Below are 21,050 nucleotides of genomic sequence, written 5' to 3' on the forward strand. Positions count from 1 at the left end.
CCTATACTGTAGCGCGATCTTGGAGTTGGTATATTTAAGTAGCGGGGGGGGTGTGGTGAGTGCAGGGGGGCTTGCACCCTTGCCTACACCCTTTACTTTTTCATTTTTTTTTAATGTTTATTTTAAACATTTCAAATTTCCAATTGTTCGATCATTAAAGGTTCACCTTTAGTGATTCGAACAACTGGAAATTCGATGTTCCAATACTAACCCACCTCTACTACTTGTTGGTATTAATTATTAGGCAACATTGCTGTTTCTTTAGTTTGAACTGTATTAGTGTTGGCGCTCACCCCTTTTACTTTTGATCTATTTGTTCTGATGTTTTCGTTGCTGCCACACTTTATCATTGCATTTTGTTATTTCACCAGCACTACCTGCCAGCCTGGTTGCTGGTTTTGCTACAAGTCTCTCCAACCTTCTCACTGAACTTCCTCCTGCTTCACTACTCAAGTTAACGTTTGCCGTCATCTCGTTGCTACTTCCTTCACTCTGCAGTTTCAGCCCATATGCTGAGGCCACTCCCCCTGCATAGTTTTTCTAATCTCTATAAAACATTTTCAGTTTCCTTTGGCTCAGAATGTCATGCAATTTTATTAGATTGTCTTGAATCAGACACATTTTGCTCCCATAGTTGTCGGATGAAGTCTTTTCTTTTAGTCTGGCATAGTTCTTTTTTACTTTATCAGTAATTGATTCTAGTTTATTATTATACTCATGCAGTACTTCCATGTACCGCATCCCAGCTCTTTGATTAATCTCGAGCCACTTATCTACCAGATCTTTTGGCAGATCATTTCCTGCAGGCAGTTTCATTATTCTTAGCCCTTTTGGAATTTGTTGGTTAGACAGTTCTCGAAGAACAAATTATCCCATCGTAAGCATTTAAGCAGCACTAAATAATTTTCTAAATTCTTAAACATTTCAACAAAACTGAACATGGTTGTCATAGGCACTGACGCTTTGTTATTGTTATTACTGTTAAATGAATTGAATGGTGTAGCAAGACATCCATTTAGGATGTCTTCACTTGAGTTTCCATTAGCGCTCACCCTCCTTTGGCTTCAAGCTAATAAAATGCTTGTTCCTTCATGATTCACAATGAAGGATCCCATATGAGTGTCATTCAGCATGCATCCTGCTGGTAATGCTGTGAAGCTAGTTCCTGGAAGGGCTCGGTTCTCCATACAGATACAACTGCAACTTCGATAAAGACTTCTCAAAACAGCAGCGAAAGAAAACAAATAACTGTCGAAAAAAGTAAGAAATAAAATGCAGTATCTGTTAGTTCACCAACACACTTTAATGGAAAACACACAACTTCAGTTAGTGCTTTTGTCTCCTTTACCTCAGAGACTTCAGACTGAAAGTTCTCACTAATTACATCATTAAATACCCTGCTTACATACATCTTAAAATCACTATGCAATCCGGACTGAAAAACCATATCACATGATATAATGAATCTAAAACAGTAAAAATAGTGTATAAAATCAGTGTTTTAGCCCTTTTCTTTTTAAATGCATAACAAATTCCTCTCTATTGAGAACGACCAGGGAGCTCAATAGAAGAATCTGTGAGCATAAGTATGCTATTGCCAAGCGGTGATGATAAAAATGCCATGTGTAAACATTATAAAGAAAACAAATGCAAAGTCAATTTCAAATCTCTAGTGTTGGAAGCAGTGAAAAGTATTAAGAGTACCATTAATGTAGAAGAAGAGTTAGGATAGCTGGAATACTGCTGGCAAGTGAAGTTAAATGCATGTTTTTACCCTTGGGATTGGATAGTGTTTTTAAGATGTATGTAAGTAAGGTATTTAATGAGTGTAATTAGTGAGAATTTTCAGTCTGAAGAAGTCTCTGTGAGTTAAAGGAGACGAAAGTGCTAACTGAAGTTGTGTGTTTTCCATTAAAGTGTGTGGTGAACTAACAGATACTGCATTTTATTTCTTACTGAATTATCACTTAAGACATAGGCAAACATGCATTTATATAAAATAAAACAAACCATATTAACATGTTCCTCACTACAAACATCATACATCACATAAGTCTTTCTTGTATAACTATCATCAATCCAACATTATATAAATTGTTAAATTTCTGCATTCCTTTAAATCACACTTCTCCTTTAAAACATTATCTACATGTATTGTTCCCACAATTTCCATTTTTTCTATGTGATTTGATCCCACTCAAAGATCCCACTTACAGTTCTTTTATCTCTGTAAAAATATTCAATACTTGAAATACAGTTGGCTTAGACTTTGATTTCCATTTTCTAGAATTAAACTTAGCAAGGTCTTACTATGTCTAGGTAATTCAGATCTTGCATCCCAGCTCACAAATAAGTTGCTTAGTTATACTCATTTCTGACACAGTATTCTTTAGTGAATTTTTGAAGTCTGCCAACTTATTGCACTCCCAAAACATGTTACTATTTACCTTTTTCTTTCCCATTACACCTCTAGTATTTGCCATATACCTGAGGAAAATTCTTTGTGGAGTCTGTTTGGGCTATGCAAACACTTCCAGATAAAAATTTTAAATCTTCTATACTTTGTGGCATACCTACCTAGGATCCTTGTATATGTCTTCCCATTGCTTCCTTATGAATTGCTAATCCAATCTCTATTTCCAATCTTTTCTAACCTCTTCTAATTGATTGCTGTAGTTATTGTGCAATATTTTATATGTCCTACTAATTATCCCTTTTTAACAGCAGCTTCTGCTCTAGATTCAACTAAAAACTCTACCAGAGCAGGTTTTTCACTTAGGATTCTGCTAGCATTTTCTCTTTGCATATACTCTGAAATTAATACCGGATAGGGAAAGTAGTCTCTAGCCTGCAGTCCAAATGCCTTCTTGGCCTCTTCCCATTCTGTTACCTTTCCCTCTCTAGTTATTTGTTCTTATTACCTTGGTTCCTTTAACTGTTTCCTCCAATGAATTCCAGTCTCCTCTTGCCTATTCTCTGTACCCCTAATTGCAGTCATCCCTATTGGCAAAATCTCCTTTCTCCATTCTTGTATTAGCTAACTTCTTAGAATATTTCCTACTACTATGAATAGACTATTCTGTATAGCCATTGTTATTCTCTGCAAGGATATGCATCCAAAATCCCACTCTCTCATTTTTTTACTTTCTCCCCCGTTTCATCCTTATCCCTTTTAACTCTGAATTCTAGCTTTCTGTTTTTGTGATGTATATACGAGCCTTAACAGCTCTGCTCGAAACTATCCTTTCAAATCAGGTAATCCTAAACCCACCCTGCTTGGTTAGAAAGATCAAAGTATCCCATTTGACCCTTTCCCTCTTCCCCTCACAGATAAATTCCATCAACCCTTTATTATCTAGGAAGGAACAACTTCTCCTCTGGTTGATAAAAATATGCCTGACCTGTATATAAAACTAAAGGGACTAAAAACATTTTCATTGCATGTATCTTGCTATCAATATCCATAAACAAAAGGTTCCAGTTTCTCAGTTTTTGTATTTTTTATTTAGTCTCTTCCCACATATCCTTAGCTGCCATAACAGCTTCCTTTTTAACCCATACTCCTAAATACTTAAATTTATCATGTCCCCATAAGGATGATATTGCTCAACCAGTTCATGTGTGGGTATATCGTTTAGAGCTATAGCCTTTGTTTCATATCACAAAAAAACTGTCTCAGAATGTTCCACAATACTGAGATGTCCTTTTCTCATTTTATTGGGTACAAAATAATACTGTCTGCAAATAAAGACAATTTTTCTTGATTTCCATACCAGTATATCCTTGAATTTCTGAATTCCTTATTTTCTTTGTCAATGACTCTAAATATAAAGCAAATAACAAAGGAAAAGAGAACACCCCTGACTGGTTCCACTGTTCAGATACAACTTGTCAGTGAGGACCTCTCCCACTTAAATTTTTGCCTCTCTGATCCCTTATATAGCCTCGTAATTAACCTTATTATTGTATCAGGGAATGCAAATGCTTCCTTTGTCCTACTCATAAAATCCCAGCTTACTCTGTTGAATGCTATTTCTGTATAAAGACCCACCAACAAAAGCAGTATTTCTTATACTCTGCTTCCCTATGATTCATGATTATTCTATTAATGTTGTCAAATGTTTGCCTCCCCTCCACAAAACACATTCATCCATAGCTATCAATTTTGACAAAACCTTTGCTATTCTTTTAGCTATTATAGACACAAACACTTTATAATTATGACTTAAAACTGAAACGGGCCCATATGAAGCAGGGTATGATGGGTCTTTAGGTAATATAGCCACCATACCTTTCATCCAAGATGTTGCTGCTATAACTTCTGAAGAAATTTCTATCTTCCCTAGTAACTTTTGAATAATTTCTACTACCCTTTCTTTAAATTCCTTTCTTTATAACAGCTAGTTAAGGAAGTGCCAGTGTTTCATTTTTACTTTATCACCCTGCATTTTTGTCTTGGTTGTTATTGGCACATGATTTGAAATAGTTATTGTATGTGTGCTGAAGCTTTCAATTATATGGGCATATTCCTGTGAAATATAATTTCTGTCTAGTCTAGCCAAAATATTGTACCTTGGGAAATAATATGCAAATTTTCCCTGAGTTTCCTCTACTGAGTTCATGAATTCTATACCAAATATTTTCATAACTTTCTTTAGAAATCTACACACTTTTGTTATATTTTCCCTTCTATGTCCACCAGATACATCCTCTCTGCAAATCAAATTCCATTCCTCACATATACGTAATATTCCATGCTAAAATGTAATTATTTCTCTCCAAATTTTCCCAAGCTCCATAAAAACAGTTTTAGGTGGAATATAAATGCATGCCAGCATAATCCTCTCTTTGCCATTAGCCACTTTCTACCACAAATCTACCATTATTATCTTTTTTCCTATCACTATTGGAGGTCCTCTAGCAATTAATGTAAATACTCTCATTTGCATTTGTCCTTGATACTCTGCTGAATATTCCTCTTGAAATCCTTTCTTTATCAACTTCACATGCTCACTTCTTTCCAAATGTGTCTCCTGTGGCATTGCTATTTGTACTATGCATTTCTTAATATAATTCAATACAATACTCTTTCCTTTTTTGTCTATACCTGTGAGGCCATTCATGTTCCAAAATAATATAGATAGTGTAGCCATTATGACAAGAAGTTATTATTCCCATCAGCTTGTGCCCACAGAAACATAACATGTACATATACCCTCAGATGCAGACTTCTCAACTCAAACTGAACATTTATTTGCTAAAGGAAAGCTTTTCATTACATGCAGTATTCCCTTATTTACTTGCTTAACCAACAATTATTAGATTAAGCTAAGGTTTAATACAGAAATTCGCCTATGCTAAAGTAAGAGAAAACATATCTCTACATATATGATAATCTGTGCACTTTTACATCCCACCCCACCTCAACAACTCAAGGTTACAGAATATTAACTTAAACATGCTTTTGTCCAGCCTTTCTTTTCCTTTTACATTGTAATGTCTACATTTGTAGATATAAAAAAGAAGAGAAATGGCACTTGTTTACTTCAGTATATCATTAAATATTTTATACAAATAAATTAGTTACTTACATTTACTTGTTTCCCTTTCCTTTTAGTGTCCTTCCAAACATTAATGACATGAAGTGGGATATGTGCTTTTCAGTCTCTTTCAAGTTTAACAAAGTCAGCAAAAGTGCAATCTTTTTGCTTTTTATTGTAAAGCCATACTTCATATACATGACCGATGCTTTGTAATCTCCCATTTATTCACTAATTGTTGCTGGCCTTCTTTCTGTTCATCTCCATTTGCCAAGTCTAGACTTTGATTCAAGTTCAAGTTACTTCTGATTCTTCTAGTCAGCTCCTGCACTTTACTGTCCTTCAAGCATTTTCCTTTGGAACTTAGAAAAGGTTTAATTGGCAAAGTCCTTCTATGAGCTTTATTATCAGAAGAATGGGAAGCAGAGTCCCCTTCTGTTTGATGGCTCACTTTTTGTTGTTGGCAAACTTTTGTATTTCCTTCTCAGCCTGTTATGCACCAAAAACTACTTTGATTCTCCAGGAAAAAAAATTCTGAAGACAAATGGATACAGCAGCTTGACTCTCACACTTGACTCTCACCATTCCTTGAGTTCTAGAATAAATTCACTTCTCTTCTGCCTGCTGTGTAGTGAATAATCATTTTTTACAAACACTCTACTGTCTCTGATATTTAATACTTTGCTGTTCTGTCATAGTTTGTCAATATCAACTCTTTCTGCTGGTAGGATTGCATCTTTACTAAAATAGGTCATGTCTGCTTTCTCATGGCCAGGTTTGGAGCACGTACAAAATGTGTCCTTTCAATTAACAAAACCTATTGTGGAATATCAGTCCAGTTACTTATTTGTGCATTCATAAAATTAATACAGTCTGTTCTTTCCAGTTTCTTGATACAGCAGAAAATCTCAAGTTTTCCCCTGCATGCTCTGTCCTCTAACTATACCATTTTTTGAAACAGCTCTTCTTTAGCAGTATCATACTCATCCAGCCTTTTATTTATTTATTTCATCCTCTGATTTTTGCATATTTATCAGTTCATTTGAATAGTTTTTTTAAAGATTCTTCCATTTATTTTCAGCCTTTTGATTTTGAGTTGATATACTCCATCAATATTTTATTTATTTTAATCAGGTCTGAGCACATTTGTATCATTGTTTCTTCTAGATTACTGGAAGCCATGTCTTGCATCAAAGCTTGAGCTTGAACTGTATTTTTCTGATCATCTTCAGGATACTTGTTGGCATCCAGGCAGTGTACTTAATAACTAGTAATGGAATTTACTAAAACTAGCAGAGCTACTGGTTCTTATCTTTCAGTTTCTTTTTTCATGCTGGGTGAGCTGAAATTAAGCAGTTGATCAGTGTGCACCCACATTGGCAGTCAAGCTATATATTATTCTTGACTTGTATATTGTGAACTACCATAGTGGCCCTGGTCATGACTGAAAAGGGTCTTAACAAAACATAGTAAAATAAAATAAAAAAATGTGAAGATTAGAAAACAATCACTAAAGGAACCATTTAGTTGAAATAAAATAACACTGTAAGATACACGTTATTAAGAAAAAAAAGACATAATACTATGGGTATTATAAACACAAAATCTAATTCAGCATGAATAAGGGAGTTGAAAACAAGTAGTATATAATTAGGTAAGGGTATTCCCCAGCTGATCCAAAATTCTAAATATGAATGATATTACCACAAGACTGCACACTTATCTTTGGTGCAAAAGGCTTTGGGTTCTATTCCCACAACAGGCAGATCAAGTGCAGACACTGCAGTACAGCTTAAGGGCATGCCATCCTTCAGATGAGATGTTAAACCGAGACCCCATCTGCTTGATTGTGTGGTTGCTCAGGTAGATGTAAAATATCCTATGGCACCTATCAAAAAATGTGGGGGTTGTTAAATTAACACAACAGAAACAAATCATCACTGACATATTTACAGGTACATATCTATATATTTCTGTATAACATCATTATTACTCTTCCATAACGGACCTCCACTCCTCCTTTCAAAACCAAAATCTAATTTTTCTCAATATATCAGCCAAAATCCATTTCCATGAAACAAAATTTCCTTCAATCTTTCATTCCAAATAACTCATATTACATCAAATAAATTCTTATTTACCCTTGTCACAAGTTCTTTCTTGTTTTTATAATATCCATACATAATAATATTCATAGTTATATTGTTTATATCATAAATATCCTCAAATAATTTTTTTCCATATAACCTTTTCCCAAATTTTACCATCTTTTACATTTCAAAAGAACATGTTCTGTTTTCTCTTCTTCCTCTGAAAATAAACACTCTTTTAACTTTTCTTTTTCTATGGCATATTTCCCTTTACTGGCAACTTATTTTTTATCAATCTATAGGAACTCCTGACTCTCGACAATCTTAGTACACCACATTTTCCTCACTTTAATAGCTTTTGTCACTTTTTCTGGTAAATGCTCCCATTGATTTACATAATAATATTGTTTCATCGCATTATAACACATCTGTTTATCCTTCACTAAATCATTAATTTTCATTTTTCGTGTTAGTATTTTTCTTAGTAACTGTTAATTTCCTTATATGCATATATACATACACATGTATACACATAAATCTTCATGTCTTGTCTTTGTCTCCCAAAATGTTTTTGTATTTATATTTAAACAGTTTCATAACAAATTTTTCATTCTTTTCCTTTGCCCATTTTAATACTCTACACAAATTAAAAAAAAACAGAACAAACAACTCAATTTAATAATGCCAATCCCCCTTTGTCTTCATTCATATACAACATACTTTTCACTATGTTTAATATTGAGCCCCATATGAAAGAAAACATAAATTGCACAATTTCTTTTTCATATTTTTCTGGGTTCATATAAACATCTGACATACATACTATTTTTGCATGAAAATATAATTCACCAGATAAACTTTTTTTCTTGAATGCTAATTGGTAGGTCCTCCACATAAGACATATTGCTTTCATTTTTTATCAAACACAACCCAATGCCTCATAACTACATAATATTTCCCAAATTTTATTCCTAACAAAGATATTTCATTCATTAGAAAACACCCCTCCAATTTTCACAGCATCATCCACGCCCTTTATTCATGGTCATTTCCATTTCCTTTAAGCATCTATTCAGTGAAACCAGCACTACCTCATCCATATTTTATTCTTAGCAACCACAACTATATCATCTGCGTATGTCAAAACTACTGAAATCACCACTTCCTTTTGCATCACATATCTAGGATCTTTCATTTTATGAGCTACTTCACTCACCATCACATACATTACTAATAATAACGATATTCCACTTATGGGGCATCCTTGTTTTATAGCACAGTTCATCTGTATTTCTCTACTCAGCTAACCATTCACAAACGCTCTCAGTCTATTATTTTGATATGCTGACATACACACACTGCTAATTCTATTACCTATTCCATACTTTTCCATAACATCCTATAAAGGATTATGCCCTACTCTATCAACTGTCTTACAAATATCACCTACCATAAGTTTCACATCTTCACATTAACTTATATTATCAATAATTTCTTGAACCACCAATAATTCCTGGCATCCCTTCCCTATTATACCATGTACACTTGCTTCCATAATGTCCTTCATCCTTGCTTCCATTCTCCTCTTTATTATTCTCGTAAAAATTATAATCTGCAATATTTAATGTAAGAGGTCTCCAGTTTCTAATTATTTTCATATAAATTTTAATAATTCACTATATAACTTTCATAAACTTACCTTTCTTATAGCCATTCATTCAAAATGTTTACAAAACATTCTGTTTCCCAATCCCTTAATTTCTTGTACATTTCACATACAATACCCTCTGGACTTGATACTGAATTAACATTTGCTTTTCTAAGTACTAAAATCAATTCACTAATAGTAATTTCTTTTTCAAATTATTCCTTAACTCATTCTTGATTTTTACTTTTAATTTCCATTCGCTCTTATTTTTTTTTCTTTTTAGTCTTATACATATTTTCTACATGCGGTACTACAATACTCATATAATTGCTAGTGTTCCTTTTACCTCTCATTTTACATTTTTTTTTATTTCTTTCATTATACTAATATCCTCCTTTACTATTCTACTGAAATATGCAGACACCTCCTCCCTTTTCCCTTGTAAATACTACTTCTGCTTAAAAAGTAATGTCTTATTTTTTCTTGATTTCTTTATATATTTCTTTTGTCATATCATAATACTCACTCATATTCAAATTTAAATTATTCAACAAATTTCTATATATCTTTCCATAATTCACTTTCTCATCCTTTATGTGTTCCTGCTATTGGAAAAAAAAACAAACTTTTAAACTTCTTTTTAAATTCAATCCAGCATTCAGACCAATTTTTATAAAACTCCTTCATGGTTATATGATCCCTCCATAACAACCAAATTATTATTCCCACTCTCCAAATTCATCCCATAATTTCTATTTTTTTTTTCTTTTTATTCCCTTTCCTATTTTAATACACTTGTCTTTCTTCCATCTCCTCCATGCATATTATTAAATGGTCTGAAAATTATGTCTTTACTATATCACCATCTCATCTACTATACCAAAACCTTCTGATAATATCTGTTATGGAAGGTTAAGTCTCATGTTTATTTTATACAAAATGCATATTAAATTGTAGTTTATTCACAAATGAGTCAAAATATGCTTATGTTAAAAATAAAATAAAAAAATAGATGCACAATTGAGCATGCTATAGTTTCACACAAGTAGTAGCATTATTTTTCCAAGTGTCTTACAATTGTATCCTCTCTGTACCAACAGACAGTTAAAGACAAAGAAACTGCTAAAGGAATTAGAGAATGTTATGTTTAAAAGTATCGGGTCTCCATGTAAACCAAATTAACCAAAAGTATGGTCTGGCCTTCTCAGGCTGGAGGAAGAGTCTTTGCAAAGATGTCTGTAAGACACTATGTACTTGTACTAAATTTTAAAGAGTTGCAAGCCAATAAATCTTAAGCACGGGTGCTCTATGTTTTAAAAAGGCACATTGGCAAGTGTTCACATAAAGCTCTAGGTGAAGATCATGAGGACAAAGTATTTAAAAACTATATTATTTATTAAAACCTGTGTTACATCAAAGCTTTACATGCATGAAATCGATAAAAAAATGTATAAATGAGGTATTTTCCTCTATTTTTGAGAATGATCTAAACATTTTCGTAGGGAGTCTCCCAGCACTGTTTATGAAATAAACAAGAACTTTGCACATCCTAAAGTGTTATTCTTTAAGCAAGACTAAAAAGTAAAACTCTTTGTTATTATTTCTGAACTTTAAGATAGACTTTCTGGAAGTCCACTGACTTTTATCCCACCCAGCTACCTTACCACAGTTTAGCAATTCTTGTATTTTTAAAATCTTTCCCTTTCTTTTTACATTTTCCCCTTAAAGCACAACTATAATCCTTTGCAATAATAATCCTCTTGTTAACCACCATATAATCTAATATTTGATGAAACAGTTTCTGTCTGTCTTTCCTTGATATATATATATATATATATATATATATATATATATATATATATACACATATATATATATATACACATATATATATATATATACACATATATATATATATACACATATATATATATATATATATACACATATATATATATATACACATATATATATATATATATATATATATATATATATATATATATATAAACACACACACACACACACACACACACACACACACACACACACACACACATATAATTCTATAAACATATTCTTTCCACCGCACATCCACAACAGTTAAGCTTACCATCCCTAGCAATGTTGCATCTGATATTTTTACTGTTTTCTTACACAATACAGCCAGCACAGAATATTGTTCACTTCCTAAATTCCATATTATATTTCCACCTCACAATATTTCTGTTTATAGTCTTTCTTCACTTGTCAGGAATCATACATCATGTATAAGAACAACATCTATGCCACATTTAATACAACATTCCAGTATCCCTAGCCTTCTTGCAATATTAATATTACTATTCACATTTATTGGAAGCAATCTAAAATGGCTACTTTTACTTTTTTTAAGTTTACATAATTTAAATTTTCATTTTTCTTATTTTTTTTATTGTTTCACCAACTGAATATTTTTTCAAGTTTATGTATAACCATTCTTTGATCTTCAGAATCAGAATTGTCACTATTTTTATTAAATCAAACGCATCTAAAACTACTCCTCCTTTACTTTCTTTTTAATCTTTAGTGATGTATTTTTAACTTTTTTCCACACCCTTATCCTAGCACTTATCAAATTTCTTTTCATAACATGCCTTACACTCCCTTCGGGAACATCTGACTTTTTACTTTCAGTTTAATTTTCAATACTCTCAGTGTAGTTACCTTCATCCTCCTGAAATATGACAGTTTATCTAAGTCATCTTTTATTACTTCACCTTCTTTTTCATTAACATTTTTTCCATTTCCCCCTATTTCCTTATTACTTTCAGACATTACAACACTTTCACCATCCTTCTCAAAATATTATTTAGAATTTTTAGAATCAAACCAAACATGCTCTTCACTTTTACATATTATACATTCCTTTTTACACTTATTCATCATACAACTTTTCCTCCAGCATTGATTACATCTCATTTTCACACATTTATCAGATGATCTAAAATACAAAGATAAATCCTGGAAAACATACCATCAAAACAAGCAGCCAGAAACTATTCTTAAATATAAACAACACCCCAACCTCACTAAAAAAGAAATCAGAGACAAAAAATCCTACTATATCAAACTCCAGTCTAACCAATTAAAAAAACCCAAACATTGCTGGAATTCATTAATTCTCTTCTCAACCCAGGTACCAAAAACAACCCCTGCCCTGACACCAGAAAATCTGATCCTGAAATTGCCTCTCTAGTCAACTCCTTCACCAACTCCATAGCAGAACTGACCAAGACCTTCCCTAACAATAACCCTTCCCCTCAACCTACCCAATCTTCCGCATCCCCTACAACACTCTCTGCCCCCAACTCCTCCAATATTTGAACCTAAACCCATCTTAATGTCCCACATAATAAAATTACTCTCTAAATAAAAACCATGCTCCAATGCCCCTGACAATATCCCATCTTCCTTCCTAAAAATAGCCGCAGATGGTATCGCTCTGCCCTTTAGCATCTTGATCAATGGATCCATGCAGGAATCTTATGTGCCCAAATTATGGCATGCTGCCTTTATTCTACCTCTCCATAAAGGAGGCAAAAACAAAAGCATCTCTAACTACCACCCCATAGCTATCCTCTCCCCAACCTCAAAACTTCTGGAAAAATGCATCCACTTGCAGCTTACACCATTCCTAGCCAATCACCAACCAATCACTCCAAGCAGACACAGCTTCCGACCTGGCCATAGTACTATCACTGCCCTTCTCTCCTTCTTAGATACAATAAATCTTGCCCGTGACTCTGGAAAAATAGTATCAACAGTTCTACTAGATCTGTCCAAGGCATTCGATAACATCTCCCACACCCATCTCTTGAACCATATTTCTAACCTTAATCTTTCCCAGAATACCTTATCCTGGTTCTCAAGCTACCTCTCTGACAGGTCTCAAACTGTGAAATGGGGGAAAGGCACCTCAACCTTCATTCCTACCCACACTGGGGTACCCCAGGGATCCATACTTGGTCCAGTGCTATTCAGCATCTTTATTAATGATTTCCACAAAGCCATACCCAACACCAAAACTGTACAATATGCAGACAATTCACCTTTAGTCTGCTGTGCCTGTAACCTCTCAGAGCTTCAAACAGTGACCCAAATTCCTTTCTCCACCACTAAAAACTAGATGCTCCAAAAACCACCTCTCGCTAAATGCCAACAAATCCAAAATAATATTATTCTCTCCTTCAAAAGCTTCCCCTCTTGATAGAAACTCATTCCAATTTATTTGCCAAAACAACTCTACTATAGAGGTTGTTCCCTTCACTAAACTACTTGGGGTTACTATTGATGAACACCTAAAATTCGACACTCACATCCAGCAAAACATTAAGAAAACCCATATACAACTTGGTATGCTATACAGAAACATCCACTTTCTTTCTCCTTCCACCAGACAAACTCTCACCACTACCTATCTACTCTCCTCACTAATGTATGGCACTCCTCTTCTAACAAACTTATCTGCCTCTCTCTCCTCCAAATTGGAAGTCTGTTATAATAAGATTTCTAAATTTGCAACCAAAGCCAAATTCTCCACCCATCATTGTACTGCCCTTCATTTGTTAAACTGGCTTGCACTCTCCAACCATCTAGACTATCTCCAAATTACTACATCCCACAGACTAATTTTTCAACATACTAAGTGCTCAGCACTTAACATCCTTCAACCTAACACCCCTCAAACTCTTAAGATCTACTCACCAAAACCTAATCACTGTCCACAAACCCAATCTTCCTGCTGGTCAGCTTTTTCTATCCTTTTCCTTAGCTAAAGAAAATGGAATTCTCTTCCTTCCTCTCTAAGGACTTGTGAAAACATGAAAAACTTTAAAACTCAGCTACATTCCTACCTTTCCTCTAACAGGAAATGCAACCACACTCTCCCCACCTAGCCTAATAATCAATCCACCCCTTAAACTCCTGACTAACTCTGAGTACAAGCTAACCTAACATAAAATGTACATATTGTAAATAACATAATTGTACGTATTATAAATAACCCATCCCACCTGTTTTCCTCTCTTTTCCTTCTAAGTCTTTATTCTCCCTCTCAATTAAGTTAGCACTGCCATCCTAAATATTTAGATACTATGTAACCAAAAAATGTATTCCTGTTCTCTAGCATGAAATGAAATTGTAATTGTGTTGTCTTTACTATGATTGTATATGTAACTAAACTATGTAAATGCGGAGATTCTCCCTGGGCCTCCACTGAAAACGGGCTCCCTGAGCCCACTGGACCTTCCCAGTCATCAAACTGGAAATAAATAAAGAAATCCCCAGGGGAAAAAAAAACAACTGTTCCTTATAACTAATTGTTCCATTATTTACCATCTACATGTAAATGCTTTATCACATATTTTTCAAAACTAACATCCACTTCCAAACTCCATTCCAAATATCCCTCTCATCTTTAACTTTTATAATACCAGAAACTGAATAACATATAAATGAAAAATAATTTTTAACATCTTTTAATTCAGTTTAATCAGTATGATTTTTTTTAATTAGTCCCTTGACCAGAAAATATAAATTCATTCCACAGGTAACAGTCCTCTTTTCACAATTAAACAAAAAACTTTCTAGTAAGTCTTTGGTCTCAGATTTTAAATCACAAAATGTCTCTTTCCCCAAATGAATGAAGGATCTCATGTCTTTTGCTTCAAAACCCAAAGGTAGCATTAAATTATCCCACATAAAATATCTATTATTTCTTATATTAACAACAAATCTTTTTTTAATAAAGTTTACAGCATCTTTTGTTCTTTCAAATGCAGCAGCATACACTTTTCCAGATTGCATCCCACCTGTAATCTTATGTCCATCCAATTTATGACTCATTTCCTTTACACCCATCTCATTGTCAATTCTGAAAATCTTTTCAATCATCACTCAAATGCACACTAACAGATTAAGAAAAGAATTGAAGCTGCAGCAATCCAGATTCTAACAATAAAAACTTTAATACACTAAGCACTTTTGTTCCCTAAAAACTGGGACTTCAGAGATAAAAACACATTGTCTGTCAAACTATTTAATTTTTTACTTAACCAGTCACAAGCCAGGTTCCATTTAAAGTATTTTGCTTGCAGGTTTCCTTAAAGACAGTGGCTTATGAGTATTTTAAAAGATCAGCCATTTAGCAACAATAGGATTATGGTCCTGTATGAGTTGTTAGATTTAGTATTGAGGATTAACTCATGTTTCTTTTCAAGGTGAATACTATCATCAAATCTCTATGTTGGCTATGGGAACAGCCTGTTCCCCCTTTTATATGAACTTGGTGGTACTTTTCTAGAAAAAAACATCTATTCATCTCAAGTTATTTTGATTTTGTACATGCATCTTTTAGATGTTTGGACAACATTCTTATTTTTTGGAAGGGTGACGCTGTTTGATGTTTGTAGAGTTTCTGAATTGTACAGCATTTTTAAGTTTACTTTTAGCTACAATTGTGTTAAAATTTATTATCTGGATGTGTCCATAGATAAGTATAGTTTAAACCAAAGAATCACAGCCATGATGTTTCACAAACAAACTTTTTCCAATTTGTTCTTGCACTTTGCCAGCTGCTAACCTTATTCTCAGAACAGAAGTATAGTTAAGGGACAACTGGTGTAGCTGTCAAGGCTGATTAGTGATGATGACATATTCAGAAATGAAGTGGGGAAGTTGGTTGACATGTTCCATGCCAGGAAGGATGACATTAAGGTAGACATGATGAGAGGGAGAAACAAAGGCTTATCCCATTTGGGTGGCAGTAATAAGGACCTAGTAAAGGAATTAGTGACTAACAATAATGACACACAAGTACTGCCTTTCAATAGAGACACCCTTCTCATAGGTTCATAGGTTCATACTAGGCTATCTGCCCTAGGGCATTTATAAGCCTAGCCAGAGTGTGTTTGGCTTTCGCCACCCATTTTAAATTAATTTTGCTATGCGTTTTTTGAGGTTAGTATACTGTGCCTCTGTCTAACAGTGACACAGAAGTGATAGCCGGGGTAAACCTACGATCTCCCATCCACTCATCAAGATTCCTCTTGAAGAGAGTCAATGTGGGACTCTGCCTAACCTGGACTTGGATTTTATTCCAGAGTGAAGGGAGCCTCTGGGTTATGAATCTGTCCCTCCAGCATGTCCTATTTATTTCAGTGCTGAGGTTAAAGTCTCTCGAGAGCGTAGCTCGATGGGATTTGGATTTTCTGAGGTGCAGCATGTCCATTAATTCTGGGTTGGATATGGCTTTATACGTCAGGCACAGATTGCCTCTGAGCAGGCGGTATGCCACTGAGTAGAGCTGCAGTTTCTTTAACCGGGCAGCATATGGCATCTGTTTGAGCCCTTTGATCCTCTTGGTGAGGTACTTTTGGGGTCTTTCCAGTTGCTGCAGGTGTCTGGTAAGGTACATCCCAAAAGGGGCATTGTACTCAATTATGGGCCTGATGAGGGATGAGTAAAGAGGTACGATGACCTCCCCTGATCTAGATGTGAATCCCTTCATGATTAGGTGGGCTATATAAAAAGTTTTTCTAACCACTTTGGCCACGTGGTTGTCAAGTGAGAGATTGCAATGACTTCTTCTGTACTTAATGGATTACCACCTATGTGGTAATTTGTGGTCACTTTGTTTTTGCCAAAGGGGATGACTATACACTTTTTGGCGTTTAGCTTGAGGCCATTGCTCTGGCACCAGTTGTCTGTTTCTATGAGGCCCTTTTGGAGGATGCTTGTGTCAGCTGGAGAGTTGATTATGGCACCCAGTTTGCAGTCATCTGCGAACTTGGTCAGCCACAGTCCTTCTGTGTTGGCCTGTACCGCAGAGAAATATATACCGAACAAGAGAGGTCCCAGGACTGAGCCTTGTGGGATGCCACTTGTAACTGGTTTGGAGTCTGACATGGCTCCAGCAATTCTAACCATGTGGGTTCTGTCCTTGAGCCAGTTTGCAACCCATCTAGTGACATAGGGGTTTATATTTAAGCTGGTGAGCTTATCTATAATGCCCGAGTGGGGTATTGTATCGAAGGCTTTTGCGAGGTCCAGGTAGGCTGTGTGGACCACCTTCCCATCGTCAATGGCCTTGGTGACTGTTTCAAAGAAATCAACCAGGTTTAAGAGGCAGGATCTGCCCTTAACAAAGCCAAACTGGGTAGGATCCAGTGTCTGTAGGTCCCCAATATCTTTATTTATGAGGTCCATGATGATCCTTTCCATAGCTTTGCAGACCAAGCTAGTCAGGCTTATGGGGCGATAGTTTCCAGGATCTGTTGAGGCACCACCTTTGTGGAGAGGGACCACTGTTGCTGTACGCCACTCTTTGGGTACATATCCTGTAGTAAGGCTAAGATTGAACAGTAGTTTTATGTTTGGGTTTAGCTCTTCTTGGAGTTCATGTAGGACGCAGCCGGGACACCATCTGGTCCCATTGATGCTGTGTTTTTGTTTTGGAGAGGCGGCTCTTACCTGAGCATCTGAGATGTCAGGGGCAGCACTCTGTTGGGATAGATATTTGCCCTTTTGGTGGGGAGAGGGGGAGAAGTTTGCACTGAACCTGTCAGCTAGGATGTTGGCAATGTCTGTGGGCTCGGTGTATTTTTGTCATTTTGGACTAATTCTGAGCATATCCGGGAATTCCCACCCAGGTTCCTAACATAACTAAAGAAAGCCTTGTGATTATCCTTAGTGTCCTGTGCAATTTTTCTCTCGAAGCTGGCCTTAGACGATTTTATGAGTGCCCGTAGTTTTTTGCTAATACTGATCAGAGATGCCTTCCCTTTTTGGGATTTTGCTCTATCATGTAGTAGCTTCCTCCTTCTATTGTATAGTTTGTTTATGGCTGGGGTCCACCAGACAGGACGTCTGCCTTTGGAGGACTGGGTCTTGGTTTTATTTGGGATTGCATGATCCATGCATTCCTGAAGGTGTTCATAGAATGTGTTTATAAAGGATTCTGCGGTCTGGGCCGTATTTTCCACAGGCCCGGGGGCTTTGAAGGATTTCGCCTCAGTTTTGAGGTGTGTGAAATTTGCTTTAGAGAAGTTTTTCACTGTGGTTTTCTGGGCAGGGGGTGGGGTTGGGATGTGAATATCCAGTGAGATTAGTTTATGGTCTGATCTTACCAGTGAGGGATACACTTCTGGTCTGGAGCATAGTGTCCCCATGTTGGTGATGACCAGGTCCAGTATGTTTCCCTCTTGTGGGAGTGGTAACAAGTTGTTCCATAGCATTTGAGTTTATAAATTCTAGGAACCTTTGGGCTAGGGTGTTGGAGCTAGAGTAATGCTCCCAGTCTATGTTTGGGTAGTTGAAGTCGCCCAATATAATGGTGTTTGGAGAGACCTTCATATTTTCCAGTATTCTCAGGAAGGCCAAGTGGGGTTCCTGTGTTTGGGAGGGTGGTCTGTAGCAGGCTATAAACTGGAAAGCAGTTTTACCCACAGTTAGTTGCACATGGATAGTCTCTGATGCTTCGTGCTGTGCCACCAACCTGGAGGTGTGGGTATCTTTGACGAATATTGATACTCCCCTCCTTTTGTGGTTCGGTCCAAGTTTTGGGGCGAAAAGTATGGTATGAGGTATAACCTGGTAGTGCTGGGGTGCTCTCGGAGCCTTGAACCAGGTTTCTGTTACTGCACAGATATCGATGTTCTCCATGCTAAGGAGAGTTTCGAGTGCGTGCATCTTGAGGTTTAGACTTCTGGCGTTGAGTAGCATTACTCTTAGTTTCTTATCCCTTGTGATACCTATGGAGGTGGGTTTGTCTTTTGAGCCTTGCCTAAAAAAGGCACTATGGGGGTAGCAAGAGCCTTTGCCAATATCCAAAAGCCCAGGGTGACAGGTGCAAGCCGTCCCTAGCGAAGCATCGTGGCTTGTTGAGCATGTCATCCCAGTCTGACAGGCATTGGATCCCCTTTGAATGACACCAACACTTAAGCCAATTGTTGAAATTGATCATTTTGTCTTCATATTGTGGCATCATTCTTGGTGAGGGTAAGATGCTACTCAAGGTCAGGGTCATACCGGCCTGGGCTACATGCTCAGAGAGCTCCTCTATGTCTCTTTTCATGTAGTCCAGGGAGGTACGTCTCAGGTCATTCACACCAGCATGGACAATGACTGAGTCATATTTGTACTTGCCTTGGAGTGACCTGAGTGCTTGTGTTATGTGGCGGATCCTAGCGCCCGACAGGCAGCTCACCGTGACCCTCTCCTTGTTCAGCCTGGTGAGCGGGACATCAGTGTGCCTGACGATAGAGTCACCTATTACAAGTGTATCAGGTGTGTTGTTTAGCCTTAAGGGCTGTGACTGTTCGGCACACTGGCTTTGTGAGTTATGTGTTGCACATGTTTTGTTTTGGGGTAGCGGTTGCTTGGGTGTCTGCTTTGGAGGTTTCTGCTGCTTAGGCAGATTTTTATTTAGAGCCTCTGAGTATGTTTTTGTGTGTTTATGTGTTTGGTTTGTTGTCGTGGTAGGTCTATGTGAGACTGGAATTGTAGTGAGTGTGGTTTCCTTCTCCTCCTGACTGGTTACGCCAGTACTGAGTTGAGAGAGCTTAGCCTCCAGTTTGGCTATATGGTTGCATCTCTCACATGTGTTGGAATTTGTTGGGAGGAGGAGAGGGTTGTCTGTGTACATGAGGCAGTTGTAACATTGCCTCAAGATTCCCAGATTCACCTGCTGGACCAGAGAGGAGATTGACAACTGACCTTTGGACATGTTAGAATAGTATTGGGAATTCCTTTATAATTGAAAAAAAGGGCCAATGGGGAACAAGGTACTCAAGGGGAGTTTGTGAGGGTGTAGTGCTTTTAATTTTTTTTAGACCTGACTTATATAATTGCTTTAGTGAGCAAGTGCCAGGTAACTTAAATGCAATGTGTTACAGGTAACCTAAATGCAAAAATGACAAACAGTAACTTTCTTACAAGTGAAACAAGGAAATAAGTACAGTAAGCAATGCAGATATCACTAGGGATCCTCAGAAGTGCTAAAAGGCCGCATTTTAGGTGGAATTAGCGTTTCAGGGAAATAAACAAACAAGCATACAAATAAAGCTAGATTCAGCAGGCCTGGATCTAGTCTATGCTACAGCAAACAAGGTGTACCAATTTCAGTAAGAAACAGTTAGAATATGCAGCCACTATAAGCCTTTAACCAGATATTCCTTGCTCAGAAGGGCAGAGTCCAGCCTCTCCTCCCACAAGAGTGCAGACCGCAATCCTTCCTAACGTAAAATAACTGGCCTGAAGCCCAAGTGCTTAAACCAGAACTAATACACTTTTTGAATAACAGACACTGAGCTCTCAATCAGCAGTTCCTAACTTAGAAGGATGTAAGCTGCCTGTCCTGCCACCACAGTGCAGGCCACAAACCTTCCTAATGTAAAACAACTGGTCTGAAGCCCAAGTGCTTAATCCAAAAGACTTAGAAATGATAGCTACACTTTAATCAAGTTACTACCAGCAGTAATAAATACAACTGAATACTTTAAAAATGCCTGGATTAGTGCTCAAGTTATACAAACAAAGCTAGATTCAGCAGGTCTGGATCTAGTCTATGCTACAGCAAACGAGGTGTACCAATTTCAGTAAGAAGCAGTTCAAATATGCAGGCACTATAAGCTTTAACCAGAAATTCCCAGCTCAGAAGGACAGTGTCCAGCCTCTCCTCCCACAAGAGTGCAGAACACGAACCCTCTTAATGTAAAATAACTGGCCTCAAGC

This window comes from Protopterus annectens, chromosome 16.part0, assembly GCF_019279795.1.
Source record: "Protopterus annectens isolate FY-2018-M chromosome 16.part0, PAN1.0, whole genome shotgun sequence".
NCBI classification, from domain to species: Eukaryota; Metazoa; Chordata; order Ceratodontiformes; family Protopteridae; genus Protopterus; species Protopterus annectens.